Raw genomic sequence first — 20,893 nt, 5'->3', positions numbered from 1 at the left:
AGGTTGTTACTTTCAAAGGTCCCAAACAACAGGTGGAAACATGTTAAGCATTTGAACAAGTGTTTGGAATTTTTTAATGAACAAGAGCATTTGGTGGCCTGTGGATGTACTCATGAACGGCTCAATTCCATGATGAACACTGAAATTGATGTGCAAGTTCATGTTTCTGGGGACCTTCTTGCTAGGCTACAACAATATATTCTTATCAACACTATTGAAATTAAGAAATATGACACCGCACCAATAAAATTTGATAGGGTTTCAGAGATGTCATTAAAAAAATTCTGAAAGTTGATGCTACAGGTTATGATGCCTTGCAAATTTTTCAAGTTGATCAGCATCCAAGTAGCATGTACATTAGCAAAGCAAGGGAAGGAATTTTTTTATTTGCAATGTTTAACAACTGTGTCATTGTGATCAGCTGATGTATTTTAAGGACTTGGATCTTAAATCCTATATTAGATCTCAACATTTTTAATGGTCATCTCAACACTATACCACTGCGCCATCACTGTGATGAAATGATGCCAACCCTACACAACACTTTGAAAAATGTGAAAGACATTCTACAACACTTTGAAAAATGCGTAGCCATGGTTTCAAAGAAGTTCAATGCTTGCTCCTAATGGAGGAACGCAGAGGAGGGAGCTCCCCTCCCTCCTACAAAAGCTGTGTTTCCAGTAGAGGCAAGTCCCCTCTTGGTAAAGTCAAAGATTCTGTGGAAGAGGAAAAGAGTAATAATGAAAAGGAGACAGACAGGGGTAGGCCCAAGGAAAATGTCAGCACTAAAGACAAGGAAGAGTAGTGTTAAACGATCTTGCACTACAAGTACATAGGGAACATATGGGGACCTATGCTATAATCTACAAGTTTATGGGATTATGGCCCATGGAAAAGGCTTTACAGTTATTGATCAAATATCACTAGAAACCAAAAGGAAGTATAGACCTTCATCTTGGGTTAAAGGGATTTTTCACTGTGGTTTTCACAAACATCGAAAACAAAGATAGAATATTCGAAGGAGGACCCTAATTTTATACAACAGCTAGCCTCTATATGCGGCCTTGGATGATGACCTTTGTTCCAGAGCGGGAAACTTTCACTTCAGTACCGGTCTGGGTAAGGCTCTATTCTCTACCTATTGATTATTGGCAAACTAAATCGCTTGCTACGATTGGAAACAAACTAGGACGTTTTGTCAAAGCCTCAAAAGCCACAAGAAGAGGCAAATACACTTCCTATGCAAGGATCTATGTAGAAATGGATCTATCAGGAGCTCTTCCAAATGAAGTCATCCTGGAAGTTTTTGATGAGGAATGGGTGCAAACCATAGAATATGAGCATATCCCGTTGAGATGTCGTAAATGCCATGAACATGAACACTTGTTCAGAGATTTCCCTCCTATTCAAGTATACAACAAGGGCAAATCAAAGGAAATGAAGGATACATATAGCTTCCAGAAAGTTACAAGTAGAGGAAAAGGTGGAAAAAAAGGACCAAGGAAACTTCGTAATGAGGGTCAAAAGGTCAGTGAAAATAGGTATCAAGCACTGGAAGAGAATGTAGAAATGGAAAATGAAGACCAATCTATGGCGGATAGCCCTAATGAAAAGGAAACGAAAACACAAGAAAACTGCTACCCAACACAAGAGACTGATAATAAGAAAGAAACTATAATGAGTGAAACAGAACTAGAGATGGATCAGGAAATGACCCAAAGTGAAATAGATCTGGAGGATCATGAACTTCAGGAATTTCGAGATAAGGAACATCTAGATCTGGAAGGGTTCTTAGTGCAGACATCCATGGGAGGGATAGAATCACTACCCCAAGAAGACTGCAAAAAAATTCAGTAGTTGTTCTTATGGAAAACTCAGGAAAGAGGATCAGATAAAGGAAAAACCATTGAAAAGTAGGAATACAGAGGTGTGAAAATAATGAAGTCAACTCTAGGATTGGATACCAAAAATGCGGGAAAGAAGAGGGGCAGGAAAAGGTAGAAGGATCTCTTGATGGAGTGTGGAAAGTTAATGATAGACTCAGGTAAGATGAAAGACCTAACCAGTTACTCATTTACAAATCTTTAAATATGAACTTCACATCAAGGAATATCAGAGGTATAGGTAGTAAAAGAAAACAAAGAATTCTTAGTCATAGAATGAAACAAGAAATGCCAGATATTATCTTCATCTAGGAAACAAAATGTTCCATTCATAAAATGAAACAAATTCACAGCAAATGGCTCAATAGATTTGAGTTCCTAGAGGTTAAAGCAAAAAACACAACGAGGGGCATTCTAACCCTTTGGAATCCCTATAAAATTAGTATAACAGATGCTGAAGCATCTAGAAACTACTTATCAATGGTCATTCAACCAGCGAGGGATCCAAAAACCTTCCTGGTCACAAATGTTTATGGTCCTCAAAGAATAGATGACAAACTCAAATTGTTAGATTCCTTAATTGATCTCAGGAACAGACAGGATGGGATTCCTCGGATCATGGGAGGGGACTCTAATATGATCAAATCTCTTTCAGAAAAAAAAGGAGACACCAGAGCGCTAAACAAAGACTCCTTAGCATTCCAAACTTTCACAGATGATATGAAATTGGTTGATTCAGAACTGAGCAATGGCCTTTTTACATGGAACAACAAAAGAGGAGGTGAGGCACTGGTAGCCTCTAAATTGGATAGGGTCATGATATCAAAGGCGCTTTTGCTTACAGATAAAGAAATAACATCAAAACTCCTTCCCTTTTGAGGTTTAGATCATTGGCCGATTCAAATAGAAATCAAGGGTTTCATTTCTCCCAGGAATAGGCCCTTCCGATTCGAGAATATTTGGCTCTCCCACCGGGATTTTTGGCATCATGGCTCAAGTGTTGTCCTCGATGGTAACTCATACAGATGATAGATCATAGTGCAATAGGTTAGTAGCAAAGATTGATGATCAACCTACAAATAATGAAGAAAATAAGAAGTTCGCAGGTGCGCCGATCAAAAGGTGCAGTCATCGGCAGGTTCCGCAGGAACATTGTTTAGAAGGTGCGGACATGTTCGCAGGTTCACAGTTCAAAAGGTGCAGACCCCAGTTCACACACTTTCATGCAGAGAAAATCGCACGCATGTGGGAAATCTTATGGGTGGTCCATGGTATTTAGTCCGATGTTTTTGAACCTATGGTTTGGTCCGTGCTTTTGCATCTAAAGGTTTGAACCTCGGTTTTGGATCCCTTGTATTGGCTTTATATGGTTTTGATCCATGGTTTGAATAAGGGCTTGCCTATAAAAAGGAAAGGAGATCAATTGGCTAAGCACTCATGTGTTGAATATCTTAAGGAGAGCAAGATCTGAAATTCTGGTGATCAGTTGGTGAGTGATAACTGGATCTGAATCAAGGAGGAACCTGAGCTTTATAAGGCGGATCTATTGATGGGTCGAGATCTCCTTGGCGCATGATCAGATCTGTAGATCTGATAGTCTGCGGTATGCTTAATGACTGATAAATTATCTATACCTGGAGGTACGCAGTACAGACATGGTGTAAGTGTGGAGGTGCACAGGCAAGCCATAGCAGTAGGTGCGAAGGTGTGCATGCAAGCCACAACAGTAGGTGCGGATACTCACAGATCAGAAGACTGTGCAGGTGCGGAGGTGCGCAGGCAAGCCACAGCAACAGGTAAGGATACTCACAGATCAAAAGAATGTGGAGGTACAAGGGTGCACAGGAAAACCACAGTAGTAGGTGCGAAGGTACGCAGTCGAGCGGAGGCGTAGGTGTGGTGATACATAGGCTCGACATGGAGGAAGTGCGGATACCCACATGCTTCCTATTGGTGAAGTTGCGGACTTCTTAGAAGATATGTGTTAGCTGATTTTGGCTATTACTATTGTGTTCAGGGTTCTGAATTAATGTCTGGTTACTGGTACTATGTTCTGGTAACAACATTCTGAGAAGTGATTGATTGATTGATTGTGTTTAGCTTCAGTATTGATGGATGAGATCTATAATGGATCAGGTTCATAATGACTTATCGTTATGTGATCTGATGGACTAAATCTGGTTGCTAACAGACATATTATCCTTGTATATGTAATGATCTAGTGATTGGGTGATTCAGAAGATTGATTGATTTTGTGCTTCAATGATATTGATGGGTCCAGTATGAAAATTGGATGAAATGTGGCCCTCAGATTATGTGTTGTGCTTCAGGAGTATCCATTCTGAAAATGTATGAAATGTGGTACCCGGATGAGAGAAGATTGTAGGCCGGCGCCTGTGTACTAGTTTCTTAGCTAGTACAAGAGCAAAGGGGGTGGTAGCTCCCTTCCAGTAGCAGTTGGAAAATGAGTAAAGGTTGGATCATTTCTATAGGTAGCAGCCTGCGTACTAGTAAATGGATCAGCTAGTACAAGAACTAAGGGGGTTGTAGCTCCCTTCTAGGAGAGTCTGGAAAATGAGAGAGGGTTGTAGCTCTCTACAGGTTGCAGCCTGCGTACTGGTAAAGGACTGCACCAATACATAATCATTGTAAAAAGAAGTTTCTAATTGAAAGAAGATTGAGACGACTTGCAGCAGGTGGTTTTCACCCACATTGGGTTTCCACCTTACATCATGGTGTTCATGTGTGCTTCGTGTGTGTGATGATCTATTCTGTGTTACTACTCCTGTTTACTGTTCTTATGGTTAATAATGTTCTAATGCACTCATTAAAGGAACAACTAACCGAATCATAAGTTTACTGGATATACTCTGGTTGCATTAATCATAGTTGTGGAAGTAGCATACATGAATCAGAATATGGAAATGAAAAAGTTATATTGATTTGATCATACTGATTCACCCCCCCTCTTAGTATTATTTCCAACAGAGATTTCATCAGTAACATCAAAAAATGGTGGTCGTAGGACTTGCAATTTTAGGGCTCAGAAATGTACCTCCTTCATAAAATACTAAAGCATGTCAAGTTCAAGCTAAAAGAATGGAACAAAAAGGATTTTGGTAACATATTTGTGAACAAAAGATCATTGGAAAGCAAAATATAGGAACTCAACCAAGCTCTGACCAAAGATAGCTTTGATAAAGTCAAAAGTGATCAGGCTGATAAGCATCACCAAGAATGGGATAATTTATGCAAACAAGAGGAAATATTCTGGAGGCAGAAGTCTAGGATTCAATGGCTCAAGGAAGGAGAGCAGAATACAAGATTCTTCCACAGATCCACTATGGCTAACAGAGCATACAATATAATCTCTACGATAAAGGATGAGAATGGAAATCTCTAGAACACCCATAAGAATATTGAAGTCGTGCTTGTTCAGTATTTCTGAAACATCACCTGAAAACAATCCAGACAGGGAACATTCCATCAAGGAAATTACAAGGCATATCCCCAAGTTGGTGTCTAAAGAGGACAATTTTAACCTCAACAGACCTGTTACTGAAGAGAAAGTCAGCAACATTCTCAAAGACATGGAGAACTGCAAAGCACCAGGTCCAGATGGTTTCAATGTGGATTTTTTTACAGCTTGTTGGCATATTGTCAAACAGGATATTCTAGAAGTGGTGGAGGATTCCAGGGGTGCCAAAACGATCCTGAAAGCCCTCAACACCTCCTTAATCTCCCTAATCCCAAAATATGACTCAACTAAAACTGCAGACAAATACACAGCAATAGCTTTACACAATGTGGTTTACAAGATAATTTCCAAGGTAGTGGCTAATAGACTTAAACCTCTCCTTCATTCTTTAGTTTTAGAGGAACAATCAGGCTATGTGGAGGGTAGACAAATCTTAAATGACATTATTCAAGCCCATGACGTGGTCCACATGCTTACTAGTAAAAAGCAGGCAGGGATGATCATGCAATTGGATATAGCCAAAGCCTATGACAAGTCAATTGGATCTACATAAAAAATGTTCTCACTACTTTTGGGTTTGACCACAACCGAATCCGATGGGTCATGGCTCTGGTGACCTATTCTAGCTTTTAAATTTTGGTGAATGGCTCTCCCTCAAAGATCTTCATTCCATCTAGAGGCCTCAAGCAGGGAGACCCGCTCTCTCCCTTTCTTTTCATTCTTATGATGGAGGGACTTGGAAGATCCATTAAGCATGCCAAGGCAATAGGAAAAATCAAAGGTATTCAATTATCTGAGAATGGTCAAGCTCTAACTCACTAACAATTTGTAGATGATACCATGCTGCAAGGGCTCCCCATGGTCAAAGAAGCTTTAGCCTACAATCAAATCCTGCAGGAATTTGCCTTGGCTACAAGTACGGAAGTCAATCTTTCTAAGTCAAAAATCTTCTTCTTAAACACTAACATTGCTATTCAGAGAAACATTTCAAGAATCCTGGGTTTCCAAAGGGATTCCCTACCCACAAAGTACATGGGAATTCCTCTCATAGCCAGACCAATGCACAAGAGTATCTAGGAACTGACGCCTAACAAACTGCAAGACAAAGTAAAAAGTTGGACCTTCTGGGTCTTGAACTTGTCAGGTAGGTTGGTTTTGACAAAGGCAGTCATGCAGTCTATCCTGGTTTTCAATCCCGCTTTTCATGTTGTCTACCCTCCCAGCTCCCAAAGGTGTTTTAGAGCAATTCCGAATCATACAAAGAGATTTCCTCTGTGGGAAGGAAGAAACTATGAAGAAATGGGCCCTGGTCTCTTGGGACAAAATTTGTAAACCAAAGAGATAGGGGGGACTAGGCTTGGATGATCAAGAGATTCTTAATAAATTTCTAGGAGCCAAGCTTTGGTGGCACTGGGTTCAAGATCTGAAAGCACAATGGGCAAGAATCTGGAAAGAGAAATATGCCAGCTCTTGTCACACTAAGGATCTCATAAGAATGTCTGGTAATGTAAAAGGTTTTCACATCTAGAATAGAGCCTGGGAAAATATAAGCCTAGTTCAAAATAATAGCTTCTGGGAAATTAGAGCAGGAGATCTTGCACTCTTTTGGGAAGACAAGTGGCAGCAAGAACCAATGTTGTTAACATAGGATTTTGTTAGCCTCAAGTAGGAAACAAACCACCAAGGGTTAAACAAAGTCAAGGATTTTTGGGATCTTGCTTAGACCTCCGAAAAGTGGAGAAGCTAGAGAAAAATTAACTACAGAGATGATTGCCCCATTAAAATTAAAGCAGAGGCTCTTGGGAGCTTTCTTAAACAAAGGATGATTTTAGTTACAGGGAGGGAGGATCAATTGAGATGGAGCAATAACAGTAAAGGCACCTTTAATCTTAAGGAAGCTAAAAGTATTCTCCTTGGGCTAGATTCTAGTGTTCCAGATAAGACATGGTACCACCTCTGGAAGCGCCAAGGTTAGATGACAATCAAGCTTTTCATGTGGTTGGTTCATCATAAGAAAATTTTAACATAGGAAAGAATTAGGAAAAGGGGTGTTATGGGACCTTCCAGATGCCAGCTTTGTGAAAAACAGGAGGAGAATATGGAGCACATTCTTAACAGCTGCTCTTATACCACCTGGTTATGGGATTCCTTCTCTTCCATTTTCCATCAGTAAGATAGGGACAGAAGTAGTATCACCAATACCCTAAACAAATGGAGAGTAAACTATTCGGAAAATGAGTTCATTAATCTGACCTGGGCCTTCACGCCAAGCTTCATTATTTGGAATGTTTGGAAAGAAAGGAATAAAAGAATTTTCAAAAATGAAAAGTCCACCCCTCACTGTCTATTTGATCTGATCTTGAAACAGCTTCGGGAGACAGTTAGTACCACAATTTGCAATCTCCCCAAAAATCCTCCCTCTTTGTCTGAGCTAAGAATTCTCAGACAATTGGGAATGAAATAGATTATTCCCCAAGGTCTAGTCAGAAAGGACACATCTATGGATATAGAGAAGGAGTTCTAGAAACTGCCATCGAAAGGTTATCTCAAATACAACATTGATGGGGCTTCAAAAGGCAACCGTGGAACAATTGGTTTTGGAGGAGTTTTAAGAGATGAAGAGAGCAGAATTACTTTTATCTTCCACTATCATCTAGGCAGAGCCACAAATAATATGGTAGAATTAATGGCTCTGGAACAATGTCTAGAGTTTCTGGTCTAGAACCATTGCTCAAATGTCATTGTTGAAGCGGATTCAAAGATTACCATTAACTCTGTGAAAAGAATTAATTGTGGTACTCGGCTGAAGAAATTTTCTAATCACTGGAAACTAATCCTGGTTTACCAAAGAATCCATGTTCTCCTCCAGGGGCTTCGAACGGTGAGTTTCAACCATGTTCGACATTCGGCCAATAAACTAGTGGACGTTCTGGCCAACCAAGGGGTGAAAAATGTGGATTGTGGTATGGCGAACAAGTGGTAGGAGATTCCTCAAAATCATTTAATGGCTCTCTGTGATGAACAAGCTGCAAAAGATAGAGAAGGGTTTCGTTATCAGACCCGGATAACAAGCAGGAATTGATTTTTCTAGCAAGTTTTTTCTCAACCTATCTGAATGCATATGGTAGAAAGGAAAGCTAGTTTATGTCTCACTCTCTATTAGAGTCAGTGGAATGGGGTCCCCAGGTTCTTAGAAGACAATTTACCAGGTCTTTTCTCAAACAAGCTCAGTAGCAGGGATAGGCTCTGTAGAAAGGATAGACAGAAAGTGAGAATGGTTTTTCTGGCAGTTGGTATTTCCCCCTTCCAACTTTCTGGTCTGAAAACCATGCCCGGGTCGGCTCTCCGGTGATCGCACGACTCATAAGCGGTTTGTGGATTTGTAGTTTCAGGAGCGATTCCATTGGGAATGCTACACGTGGCAGAGGGACTGACTTGAAAACCGCCCTTGATCGCACATTATCTTTCAGGCATGTTTGAATGCATGATATGGTTCCTGGCCATTGGATCCAGCAACCAGGATCAACGGTTGGGATAAATCATCTGGTTTTGTGGGGCCAGGGGGGCTTTATACATTACGCTTATTTGGCGCGTCTTTTTCCCTCTCTTGTAGGGTGTGGTTTCATGCAGTTGGGGATGTTTGTGGTTGTTGATCAGCTTTAGGGAATTTTTTGTACAGAACTTCCCTAGTGGGTGGGGGTTCTTGTAGCCTTTCCACGTCAGCTTCTCTTAAGACGGGTGAACGTTGTAGTAGGGTGGGGGGTCTTTGACATTGGCAAGGATTCCTTTTTCCCATGTTCTTGTAAAGAATCGATTTTTTGTACAATATTTATTTTTATTTTGAATTAATGAAATAGAAGGATCGGTGCTTGCTTCAGCAAAAAAAGAAATTAAGAAATATTACACCACACCAATAAAATTTGACAGGGTTTCAGAGATGTCATTAAGAAAATTCTGAAAGTTGTTGCTACAGGTTATGATTCCTTGCAAATTTTTCAAGTTGATAAGCATCCAAGTAGCATGGACATTAGTAAAGCAAAGGAAGGAATTTCATTATTTGGAATGTTTAACAACTGTGTCATTGTCATCAACTGATGTCGTTTAAGGACTTGGATCTTAAATCCTATATTAGATCTCAACATTTTGAATGGTCATCTCAACACTATACCACTGCGCCATCACTGTGATGAAATGATGCCAGCCCTACACAACACTTTGAAAAATGTGAAAGATATTCCACATCTACTCAAGATTTCAGTGTTCAGGTTATCTATCAACATTGGATGATTGGACAACAATGTCAAAGAGTATGAGTTCCATTTTACATACAAGGAAAATTTTTGAAATTGGGATTTCAAAAAGATAGCATGAGCATGCAGGAATGTTCAATTTGAATATTGTAAGATAGACTTTTACATGCATTACAATTGATCTTGTCCATATCTATGAAGTTTGAACTGATAAAGGGAGTCTTTGAATTTAATCAAAGCAATAGAAACAAATATAGAATGATGATTGCATCCAAGATTTGTCTAGAGTTGGATGAATTGAAGGAAATATATGAGGGTTTGCTTGAGGAGATTTCAGCACTTGAGCTAAAATGCCTCCCATGCCAAGCTAATAATCCCAAACACAGGGCCATTGTGTATATACCTCAAATTGGTTATCAATTGTGCCTTTCTAGACTAAAACTCGACGATAGTGAATTGGAAAATCTTAAAGACACGGAGTTTTCTTATGTAGGTGAAAAGGAACATCAGGAAGCGTACTTTTATCATACTTCAAAGACAAAAGAGTTGGATCTTCTTCTAGGAGACATCTATCATAAAATGTTAGATATGGAAAGACTCATAATAAGATATTTGGAATTGCAGCTTTAGCCTTTCTTAATGCATTTGCATATGACATCAAAGTTCATTGGGGAGCTTGACTGCATGTTCTTGTTGGAACTTGTTGTAAACCAATACATGTATGTTAGGCCAGTGCTCATTGTAAAGGATGCACTTGAGATAAAAAAATGGAAATTTCTTACTTTTTGTAGGGAATAATGCCTTCTCCCTCTCAAAAACCCCTCCAAGCATTGATAGCCTTCCTATACGAATGTTGATGGTGCTATTGTCCTTGTGATCAAAAGGTCAATACAAAAAAAATTGGAGACTAAGGAATCTAATCTATCCTAGACTAGTTATGTCGAGATTGCTTACAATAGAAAACCATCAAACAATGAAGAAGGGGATCCTATTAAGTTCAGCCTTGGAGTATTAGAAAATATAATGGCAACAAAAGAAGTGGAAGATGTCAAACATAATGTCACATAGGAAGATGTCACACATAATGTGAGGGTACCAAAAGCATATGTCTGAATTAATGGAAACTTGGAGTTAATGATGATCATCCATATATGCTCAATCAAATAAGCCTAGATTATTTGTGCCCTGATGGACTTTCATGTGCTATACTACAAAAATAACTTTCTATCAAGACAGTATCAATGCCTATATCTAATCAATCCTAAGAAGAGTCCTAGAAATCCACAATAAAAGAGGTTGTGGCTCTAAAACTTTACATGTTGGCTAATTTCTCACAATATATGTGGACCCTTTTGTAATACAAAAGTTGATTCAGAACTTGTTCCCATAGTAAATCTAGGCAATTGTGTTTGTACTATTTTCAAAAATTTTGTTATTCCTCTACTCCTATGTTAGACTAGTTACTTTGCAATGCATTTATAATAGCTTTTCATTTACACATTAATTATTGCGTCATGTTGTTATAGAAATTTTTGGGCACTGGAACCCCAATCATAAAATTCCATAAACCAAGGGTTCTTAAGTCCCTAAAAGTGTTTTTCTAACCTCTAAAAGAACAAGGTCAACTGATTACATCTTCTCCCAAAAGTTCTCCATGAAAAACTGCTCAGAACTAGTCAAAACTGGACCATCTCACCTGCTCCATGGTCAAAGTGCATTGCATCCCACCTAAATACACATAGTAGGTGCGATGCATCTTGAAAAACCCTTCTATGGGGTGCGATGGGAGAGAGTGGACAAATGGCAGGGTCAATCTGCAAGGTGGAGGATCATGGAATCTTCTAGAAACTTCGGCTATGACACTTGCCTCTCTGCATTCGCCCAGGGATGAGTAAGAAATCATCAATCTCCAAGTGGAATCAATAACTATTAGAGAGAGGACACTAATCAACTCTCAAACGCTGACTCACCCCCCTTGCAAACATCTATATATGGATCCCTCATCCCAGAGATCCAAAGGCTAGAATTTTGTATCTTGTAAGGAAGTGTTGTTGGTTTCTTGGTGCAATATCATAGTGTTGGGTGATCTAAGCTTTTCATGTGGTGAAGAAGGGCTTTCTTGCTGAGAGGATGATGCTGGGTCAGAACAATTGGTTGTAATCCTCTTTCCTCTTTCTTGATTATCAATAAAGCTATTCAAGTTTTCCTCCACATTCTTGTATGATTGATGTTATGTGCATTTGTGTGGTCAATATATATCTGGTCCTATATTGTTTATGATAATAGATCTATGTTCTTGGATAGTGTTATGCTACTTTGATTCTATAGGTGCTCTGTGAAGCTGGGTAGACAAGGAAGCGAGTAGCAAAGATCTATCAGAAGGGAGAGGAATCGAGCAAGGAACCAAGCCCAAGACAGAGGTTGGTTTCCTTATTCCCCTCTTATCTATTTCTCATAAAGGAAAATGAAAGTAGTTTTAGTTTGTTTGTTTCTAAGGTAGCTACCAGCCTTAGTGGGACTAGAAGCTCTGCATAGACACTAGTTTTCTCGATAAAAAAATGGCGACTCCACTGGTGAGCGAATAGATTGTTTTTTTTTCTACATTTGTTTACTTTATAAACTTACATACGGAGCTTGGAGTTAAGCCAGCTAGCCTTCGAACTGCATTTGCTATGCAAGTTCAAAGTAGATCAATGCTGCTTCAATCTATCTCTGGGTTTTGTTTATGAACTGAACAATTGATTTACAAGCTCTTTAATTGCCCTTGTGGTGGCTCTAGTAACCTCTTTAGATCTACCCCTGTGATTGATTTACTGATTACCACTTGCTCGGCCTAAATCCCTGAACTGAGCTGCAAACTGTGACCCAGAACCCATTTAAAGTCTCATCCCTGGTCCAACGCACTGTCTCTTCTGTGAATTCTAGATGCATCACACTTCCCGAGTGTATTAGGTTCATTGCATCTTCAGTTCACTGTGTTACAGGTGCGCTGATTAGACAAGGCCTTTCCTACTCCTAGATTTGGTTTCTGTGTTCACTCTTTTCAGCTCTGTTCAAGAGTTTTGCTGCCTATAGTCAGTACACCTTTGTTGAAACTCCCTTCCTTGCCATTATTCCACCTCTATTGTGCAAAGGACTGTAAATTTTTTTATGTATTTTGAGCCATTTTCAGTTCTCTTTAACAAAGAAGTAGTGTAATCGTATTGTCGTTTCTTAATTTGAAAGTGTCGCAAGTGTCGTTTTCAGTCATAGAAGAGAATCTAATTGTTCTTGATAGTCGATTACACTGTTACTCTTGTATTTTATTTGAATTAGTAGTTTTTCAAGTGTCGAAAGCAAGTTTTCATTTCCATCGCAAAGTGTCGTCATTGTCCTCATTTTGTCTTGAAAAGAAACTTGTTAGTAACGTCGCTTTGAAAAATAATTTAGGTTTGCGCTTAGCTTTCTTTCTATCATTCACACATTAAGAAGGCTGAAAACAAATACATGCACGTGCATTTGCATTTAGACTGTTTGTTGGTTTGATTTAGGATAGTGCATATAGTGTGTGCTCTCTGCTCTATGTTGAAAGAACGCCATCTCTCTTTCCTTAGTAGCTAGGATTTTCATTGAAAAAAGAAGATTAAACGACTGTTTATCATCTTATATTGCATTTTAGGAATTGTACATCTACATCACATGGTGAACCTAAAAGGAAAATTTCTTAAGCAAGATCAACTGTAAAATAAATTTAATGAATCTAAAAATGCTTTGGAACCTAACGCACAACATCTAGAAGTCTAGGCTAGAGACGTATTCCGGCGTCGTAAAGCCTGGTAACTATGTTCTCATTGTTGGTTGGGTGATTCCTCCACCTTGAGATGATAAGTGCTAGTACGGAATTGTGCTCCCAAGTACCGTTGAGTATATATTGGGAGACCACAATAGGCTTTATCCTTTATCCATAGGAAGTAGTGTCTACTGCCCTATCGATCGCAATGCACTGAACACAGCATTCGGGAAGATTGACTGCCGTACCCTAAAAAGTATTCTCCAGTTTTGTGACTGGTTTGGTAATCCCTCTGTCTATATTTCCAGAGCAGTCCCTTTCGTTCCTTTTCAGACTCCTTAAAGGAAAAGGTCCATTTGAGCACTTGTCACTTCAGGCTCATTAAAAATCGAAGGCGACTAGAGTCGTCTTTTGTTCTTTCTCAACTCTTAAAAATTGAAAAAACAAGTTGTGTGAAAGCGTCTAAAATTCATCTAATTCGAAAAAATACTTCCCCTTGATTTTTAGTTGATCGAGTAATCCACAATTGTGGAAGAAAGTCAATTGAAACCCCATTGTTCGTGGAGGCTTACGAGTCAACCGTCTTTGTTTCCAGAATCGAAACTATTATGGACAAAGTGAAATCGTTTAATCGGTTCCAAATCCCCTAGTAAAGTTACAACAAGTGTTCCAACACCATCAGAAACTCCGGTAACTCCAAACGTTTTTGGTATCCCTGCCTTTACCGAAGAAGTTTAGCAGCCACCAAAGGACAGTAGAATTGATCCTAGTGTGAAGGTAAACACTTCTATTACTGAACTAGCTACATATACAGCTGATTCAGAAGGTGTTATTCCCCAAACATCTCTCGTTGCAGATTCTATACCTTCTTCGGCACCAGAAATATTCTACGGACCTGACGGTCTACCTCTTCCACCTGGTCTGATTGCTATAGAAGAGATTGTGGAGAATCCTCCATCTAGTGCTCCATCACAGTTTGGAGTTGGGATCACCCTATATCGTTCTTCATCAGAAATTAGTCTACCGTTATTGGAAGCTCCTCTAGAATCACTAGGCAATCTTTTGGATAGACTAGAAATTTCTGAACAACCGTCGACATCTAGAACTGTGTCATCTAACACAGCGACGACATAACTTCCTACTGTCACTCCAACAATGTTCGCCAGCATACCATCTCTCCCAACTAGCTCTCAATCACTAGAAGGGGCCCACTTAGGGGCTATTTTGACAGTATGGTCTGTTCCTATTTTTTCATCTGGAATAGTATCCAGGAACTCTTATGTTGAGTCTCAGCAAATGGATCCTCCAGGGTGTCAATTTGAGCAGTTCGGTTCTCAAGGACAAACAATTCCTTTGAGTACTGGATTACCGCCATATGGGGGGCAGTATACCCTTTCATTGTCACCTCCGGGGGGACAACCATACGTGAGTTCACAACAAAATTTAGGTCATGCTAGAATTACATCTAGCGGTTGGGTGCCAATACTGCCTCAACAACCAAGAGTTGTTTATTCGATGCAACAATGTTTACCTATGTCAAATATACCAACTACGTCGGCTATCGTGACGGTGTCGCAAGTATAAGCGTTACCTGTTGTATGCCAACCTCACGTTTCTCAGGTTGTAATGTAACAGCCTCTTGTCCCTGCGACTCAACCACAATCGCCAACTATTAGAATGACACAGGCCCAAATAGGTACAATTACCCCTTATCTTTGTCAAATGGTTAGTATTGGACAACAGCACATGGCTTCGCAACCATGGCTGGTGCAAAACCAACAACCGCAATTCCAACAAGTATGCCAAGGATCTGAGCAAAAAATCTTTGCAAATAGTGGGCAGTTGTGTATTCAAAACGGTCAAGATCAACCATTCTATAATGGTTATGGCCATCAGCCTTACCAAAGTTACCAGCATCAAATGCATTATGCTGGTATGCAAAGACCAACTGCTCAGGCGATTCCGTCATATCCTGGGTATGCTTCACCAAACCTGAATCAACAGTTACCCTTCGTGGCAACTTTAGAGTTACCAAATCTAAATTGGCTAACAAACGATCCAATTGCTTATGCCCCTTGCTTACGCCCCTTGGTGGCCAACGATTCGGCATAAACTTCCGTCAGATATTCCTAAATTTAATGGAAATCCGGGTGAAGACCCGTCGAATCATGTGATGACATTTCATCTGTGGTGTTCATCAAACACCCTAAACGATGATTCGATTAGGCTTCACCCTTTTCAGAGGATGTTAACTGGTCTGGCAGCAAAGTGGTATATCAAGTTACCCAGAGCTTCGTTTGACAACTTCAGTACCCTAGCCACAACCTTTTCAACCCATTTCCAATTACCGATAAGGTACGAAACGGGAACATAACTTCTCACCAATTTCAAGCAAACAATGACCACTCACATATCCGATCATATTCATGAGTGGCGACGTCATCGTAGAATGGTAAAAACGTATGTTCCTGATCAGCTTTTAGCTGAATGGTTTATTAAGTCATTATTACCTTCCATTACAGAAGATGTGGCAAAAGGAGGAGTCGTCACTGAAGAGAAAGTAATTGCTCGTGCGCAATATTTAGACTTGATTTATACCCAGTCTAGCATGCTCTACGATAAAATCCCTGACGCTCCCAGACCAGAATTTTCCGTCCCACCTCCTCCTAAATCAAATAATGACTCTCATGCCGGCGATGGCGTGATTGGTGTGACAGACATGAAATCGACAAAGGCTACATCTAAAAAGGCCCATAAGATTTCCAATCAAAATGCAATATAAGAACTTCTCGCCTCGGAAGTAAATGTCGTCTCGACTAACAAAGGCGAAGAAACCAAGCAACCAGGAGGCGAGAAGAAAAACAAAGGGAAGAAGAAGAAACAAGAGGAATCATCACCTGAAAATTCTTCTGCAAACCCTCTTGGAGATAGGAAACCAAAAAGTCCATGCTTAATATGTGATGAGGATCATTAGAGAAGAGAATGTCCACATAAAGCTAAGCTTAAAATATTCTTCAAGAATTCAAAAGCCTCGGCAGTATTAGCTAATCCATTTCCAAATCCGGGGACAAATCTGGTTGCTAGTGAAAATGCTTCCCTGTCCCAAGTACTGATGTTGTCGGTTTCGAAACAGCAAAATGATGCTTTGATATCGACAAGGAATAAAGATTACGGGAATCCACAGCTGTCAAACAACAAGGATAAGGATCAACCTAGTAGTTTGACAAGGACTTCGACAGAGGTTGCGCCGCCCATCATTCTGGAGCTAACAATAAAACCGCCAAAGGGAGTAGTACACAAGTCGACATTTAATCCTCATGCCAGAGCAGCACAACATTATAACATAGTGGAAGATCTGGCCCAATCTCCATCTTCTATGTCGACACTTGAAGTACTACAAAATTGCCCATCCCAAAAGTAGGCTTTATTATCAGCTATAGGTGGGATAGACCCAAAGGATTCTAATCTTGTGCCCTTTAACCACAAAGGATACGATCCTTAGTTACCAGCTCAACTAGCTTTCCTCATTCAGGTGAAAGCCCTCAACAAAACTGTTCATCGAACAATTATTGATGAGGGGGCATCTACATGTATTATGTCGATGAGTTGCTGGAAAACTTTAGGATCTCCTACCTTGTCGCGTTCTTCGACGACATTAAAAGTGTTTGACGGACGAACATATACCCCGTATGGTATTCTAAGTTACTTGCAAGCTGAACTAGGGGGGAAAACAGTAGAAATAGATGTCGAAGTAATTGACGGAAACCTCGATTACAGCATCCTACTGGGAAGACCATGGATATATGCTATGGCTGCGGTTGTGTTGACCTACTTTAGAAAGATTACATTTCCTTTTCAAGGAGGAATTACAATCGTCGACCAGAAAACATTTCTCCCCAATAGTTCTCAAGTTACGGGAAGCATTCCGATGATCCATGGAAGCCCCCATTCGCTTCAAAATATCGGAGTAGGCCTACTAAAAGACCCTATATTAATGGGGACTTTTTCCCTCCCGCCTCCAATCAATTTGGCGGAAGTGGCGACAGTAGGAACCTGCAATATGATATCTTCGACTCAAAAGATCTCAGAAAATGATATTAACATGGATCATCCGTAGGTATTTCCTCCAAGCCCAATAGACATATTGTAGCAATCAATGTTTTTTGCATGGGAGGCAAACCCAAATCAATGCTCATCGAGCGTTTGAATAGATATATCTAAGGAATATGGCACCCCTTCAGATCCTTGGTCGCAAGTGCATTACACCGATGAAGGAATTGTTTAGTCAATGACAATTGAAGGGGTGCCATGGGAAGATTACCACCATCATTCCCATCTTCCGGATCATCAAGAAGATATCCCTGATGACCTGCACCATACTTCAGTTTTTGATTTCCTATCAAATACTGTAAACACGGTGGATTCCAAGCGAAACTTGTCCAATATTGAAGACACTATAGACATAAATATCTCGACCAAAACGGATGTTGTAGAGAATATTTATGTTGGCAAGCGTTGTTCTCCTTTAGAACTGGAAATATATAACGCTCTTTTTTGCGAATTCAGAGATGTCTTTGCTTGGTCAAATGATGAAATGCCAGGCATTTACTCGAGTATAGTTGAACACGAAATTAAGATGTATCTAGATGTCAAACCGGTACGACAACGGCTACGGTAGGTGCACCCCAAGAAAGCCACTGCCATCGAGGCAGAAGTTGAGAAACTTCTCCATGCTGGTTTTATATACCCGGTTCCTCTAACCGATTGAGTATTGAACATTGTTCCTGTGATGAAAAAACAAGGAACGATTAGAGTGTGCGTCGATTATAGGGATGTAAATCAAGCTTGTCCGAAAGACAACTACCCTACACCCTTTATTGACCAGATAATTGATGAATGTGCCAGATGTGAAATCTTTTCATTTATGGATGGGTTCTCCGGGTATAATCAAATAAATATCCACCCACAGGACCAGTCAAAGACTGCATTTATTTGTCCGTGGGGCACATTTGCATATCGTAAATTACCCTTTGATTTAAAGAATGCAGGGGCAACATTTCAGAGGGAAATGAATTATGCCTTCCATGACATAAAAAACATCGTTCAACCATATATCAATGACCTTCCAGCTCATTCACGAAAGCGGACCGATCATCTGCAACATTTAAGAGCGATATTTCTACGTTGCCAACACTACAAGATACAACTCAATCCACACAAATGTGTGTTCTGTGTCAGTTCAGGTCCTTTTCTTGGCTTTGTAGTCTCAAAAGATGGGATTCGTCTCAACCCATGTAAGGTTCAGGAAATCATAAATTTGCCTCCACCTTCAAATTTGCTTCAGATTCGGAAACTCCAAGGGAAAGCAAACTTTCTGAGGAGGTTCATTCCAAATTATGCCGAACTTGCTAAAGGTTATACACATCTATTGAAAAAGGAAGTACCCTTCATCTGGGATCAGGTCGCGCAAGCTTCCTTTGATGCTTTAAAAGAATCCCTAATGAAAGCATCATTAATGTACGCTCCTAATTATCAAAAAAACTTTAACCTGTATCTGACTGCAGCGGATACAACCATCACAATGGTTTTAGTTCAAGAAGACAACGAAATTGAACATCCTATATATTATTTGAGTAGGAACCTAAATTATACAGAAATAAAGTATTCCTATGTTGAAAAGCTGGCTCTCACAGCTGTTCAAGCGATACAGAGATTTCGACACTATGTCCTCTTTCGAAAAACCACCATTTTGTCAGATTGCAACCCCATGACTTATATATTATCGCGACAGTTGCTGGGGGAAAATATTTGAAATGGATAGCAATTCTCCAAGAGTTTGATCTGGAATTCGTAAAATCCAAATCAAAGAAATCCCTGGTTTTTGTGGAATTACTATGCGATCTCCCATCGCCGTCCAACGATGACACATCGAAGAAACCATTGTGGATGAATTATTGTTTCTGATATCTTCAAGCAATCCGTGGTATGGAGATATAATCGTCTATCTCCAAACCCAAAAATATAGGTCTAATACCTCCCACTCAGAACAAAAACGTATTCGATACCAATCAAAATACTACATGATTGTCGGTGATACACTCTACCATCGTGGTGTCGATACAGTTCTGAGGAGGTGCCTCACCCACGAGGAGGCCGAAAAAGTCCTGAATGATTGGCATTCAGGCGCGTGTGGGGGGCATCAATCTGGTTACGCTACAACACAAAAGATTTTATGAGCAGGATACTTCTGGCCAACAATGTTCAAAGATTGCATAACCGCAGTCAGAAGTTGCCATGCATGTCAAATTTTCGATAGCAAAACCAGAAAACCACCTGCTCCTCTGCAACAGATAGTTGCTGTTGGGCCATTCGCCAAATGTGGCATTGATTTCATGACATGTAACCCCACCTCGACCAGGGGGCATGGGTATATCATAGTCACCGTAGACTATTTTACCAAATGGGCCGAGGTGATTCCTACATTAGATAACACTGGCGAAACAACTACCCTTTTCTTTTTTAATCATGTAGTCACTAGATTTAGCGTTCCACAGGCTATAGTCACAGATCATGGATCACATTTTCGCAATCACATGATGGTTGAGTTGGCTATTAAATTAGGGTTGTCTCATGACAACTCTACTCCATATTACCCGCAGGCCAATGGACAAGTTGAAGCAATCAATAAAGTCCTGAAGTGGATGCTGCAAAGGATGATTGGAATCCACAAAAGGAGTTGGCACCTAATCCTGTATTCAGCCTTGTGGGCATACCGAACATCGGTAAGAAATGCAATCGGGTTTACACCTTTTCAACTAGTGTATGGCCTAGAAGCAATCTTACCAGTTCAGTGTGAAATCTCATCCCTCAAACTCGCAGTCGACCTTCTCCCCAGAACTTCAGAAGAGGAGGCTAATTTCTTGGAACTAATCCAATTGGACGAAACCCATTATGATGCTGCTTTGGCTAATGTAGCCCATAAGAAATGAGTCAAGGCGCAGTTTGAAAAGAATGTCAAACCCCGTGTCTTCTCAGAAGGTGACTTGGTCTTACTTTATGACCAGGAATCTGATAAATTGGGAGCAAGTAAGTTCAAGTATTTATGGATGGGCCCCTATATTGTTAAGTGAGTGTTAGCAAAAGGAGCCTACGAGTTAATGGATTATGACGGGATTCCACTGGCACAACCCCGTAACTGGTTGTACCTTAAGCGTTACTACGCATGATTCAGTGTGGTAACCTATGTGCTTTTGTTACTTTTTTGTTTTTGCTAAGAGTAATTGTTTTGGTCAAGTAATCCACTTTTTACATTTGTCGTAGATGTCAGACCGATTGGAATCTTTCGTTGGATATGCGAACGGAGCGAGTCGTAGTTCGTAGAACCTATCTTCTGCGGCCTGGGCCATTTTTTATCCAAGCAGCGAGTTAGTAGGGGTATGTATTGGTCGGTCAACAAATAACATCGTTGAATATAGCACGTTGATAGAACTTCTCTCTGATGCCATCGCACATG

General features: G+C 40.1%; 1 pseudogene; it reads left to right on the top strand.

Moving 5' to 3' along the window:
* Positions 1-3,495: 3,495 nt before the first annotated feature.
* LOC149164856 (uncharacterized) overlaps positions 3,496-20,893 on the top strand; it is a 37,713-nt pseudogene continuing 20,315 nt past the window's right edge.

This window comes from Pinus tabuliformis, chromosome 5_1 (assembly GCF_031772625.1).
Source record: "Pinus tabuliformis cultivar Carrire ecotype Pingquan chromosome 5_1, CPIR1, whole genome shotgun sequence".
Taxonomy (NCBI): Eukaryota; Viridiplantae; Streptophyta; class Pinopsida; order Pinales; family Pinaceae; genus Pinus; species Pinus tabuliformis.
The sequence above is the reverse complement of the archived record's forward strand: the minus strand, read 5'-3'. Positions and strand labels throughout refer to the sequence as shown.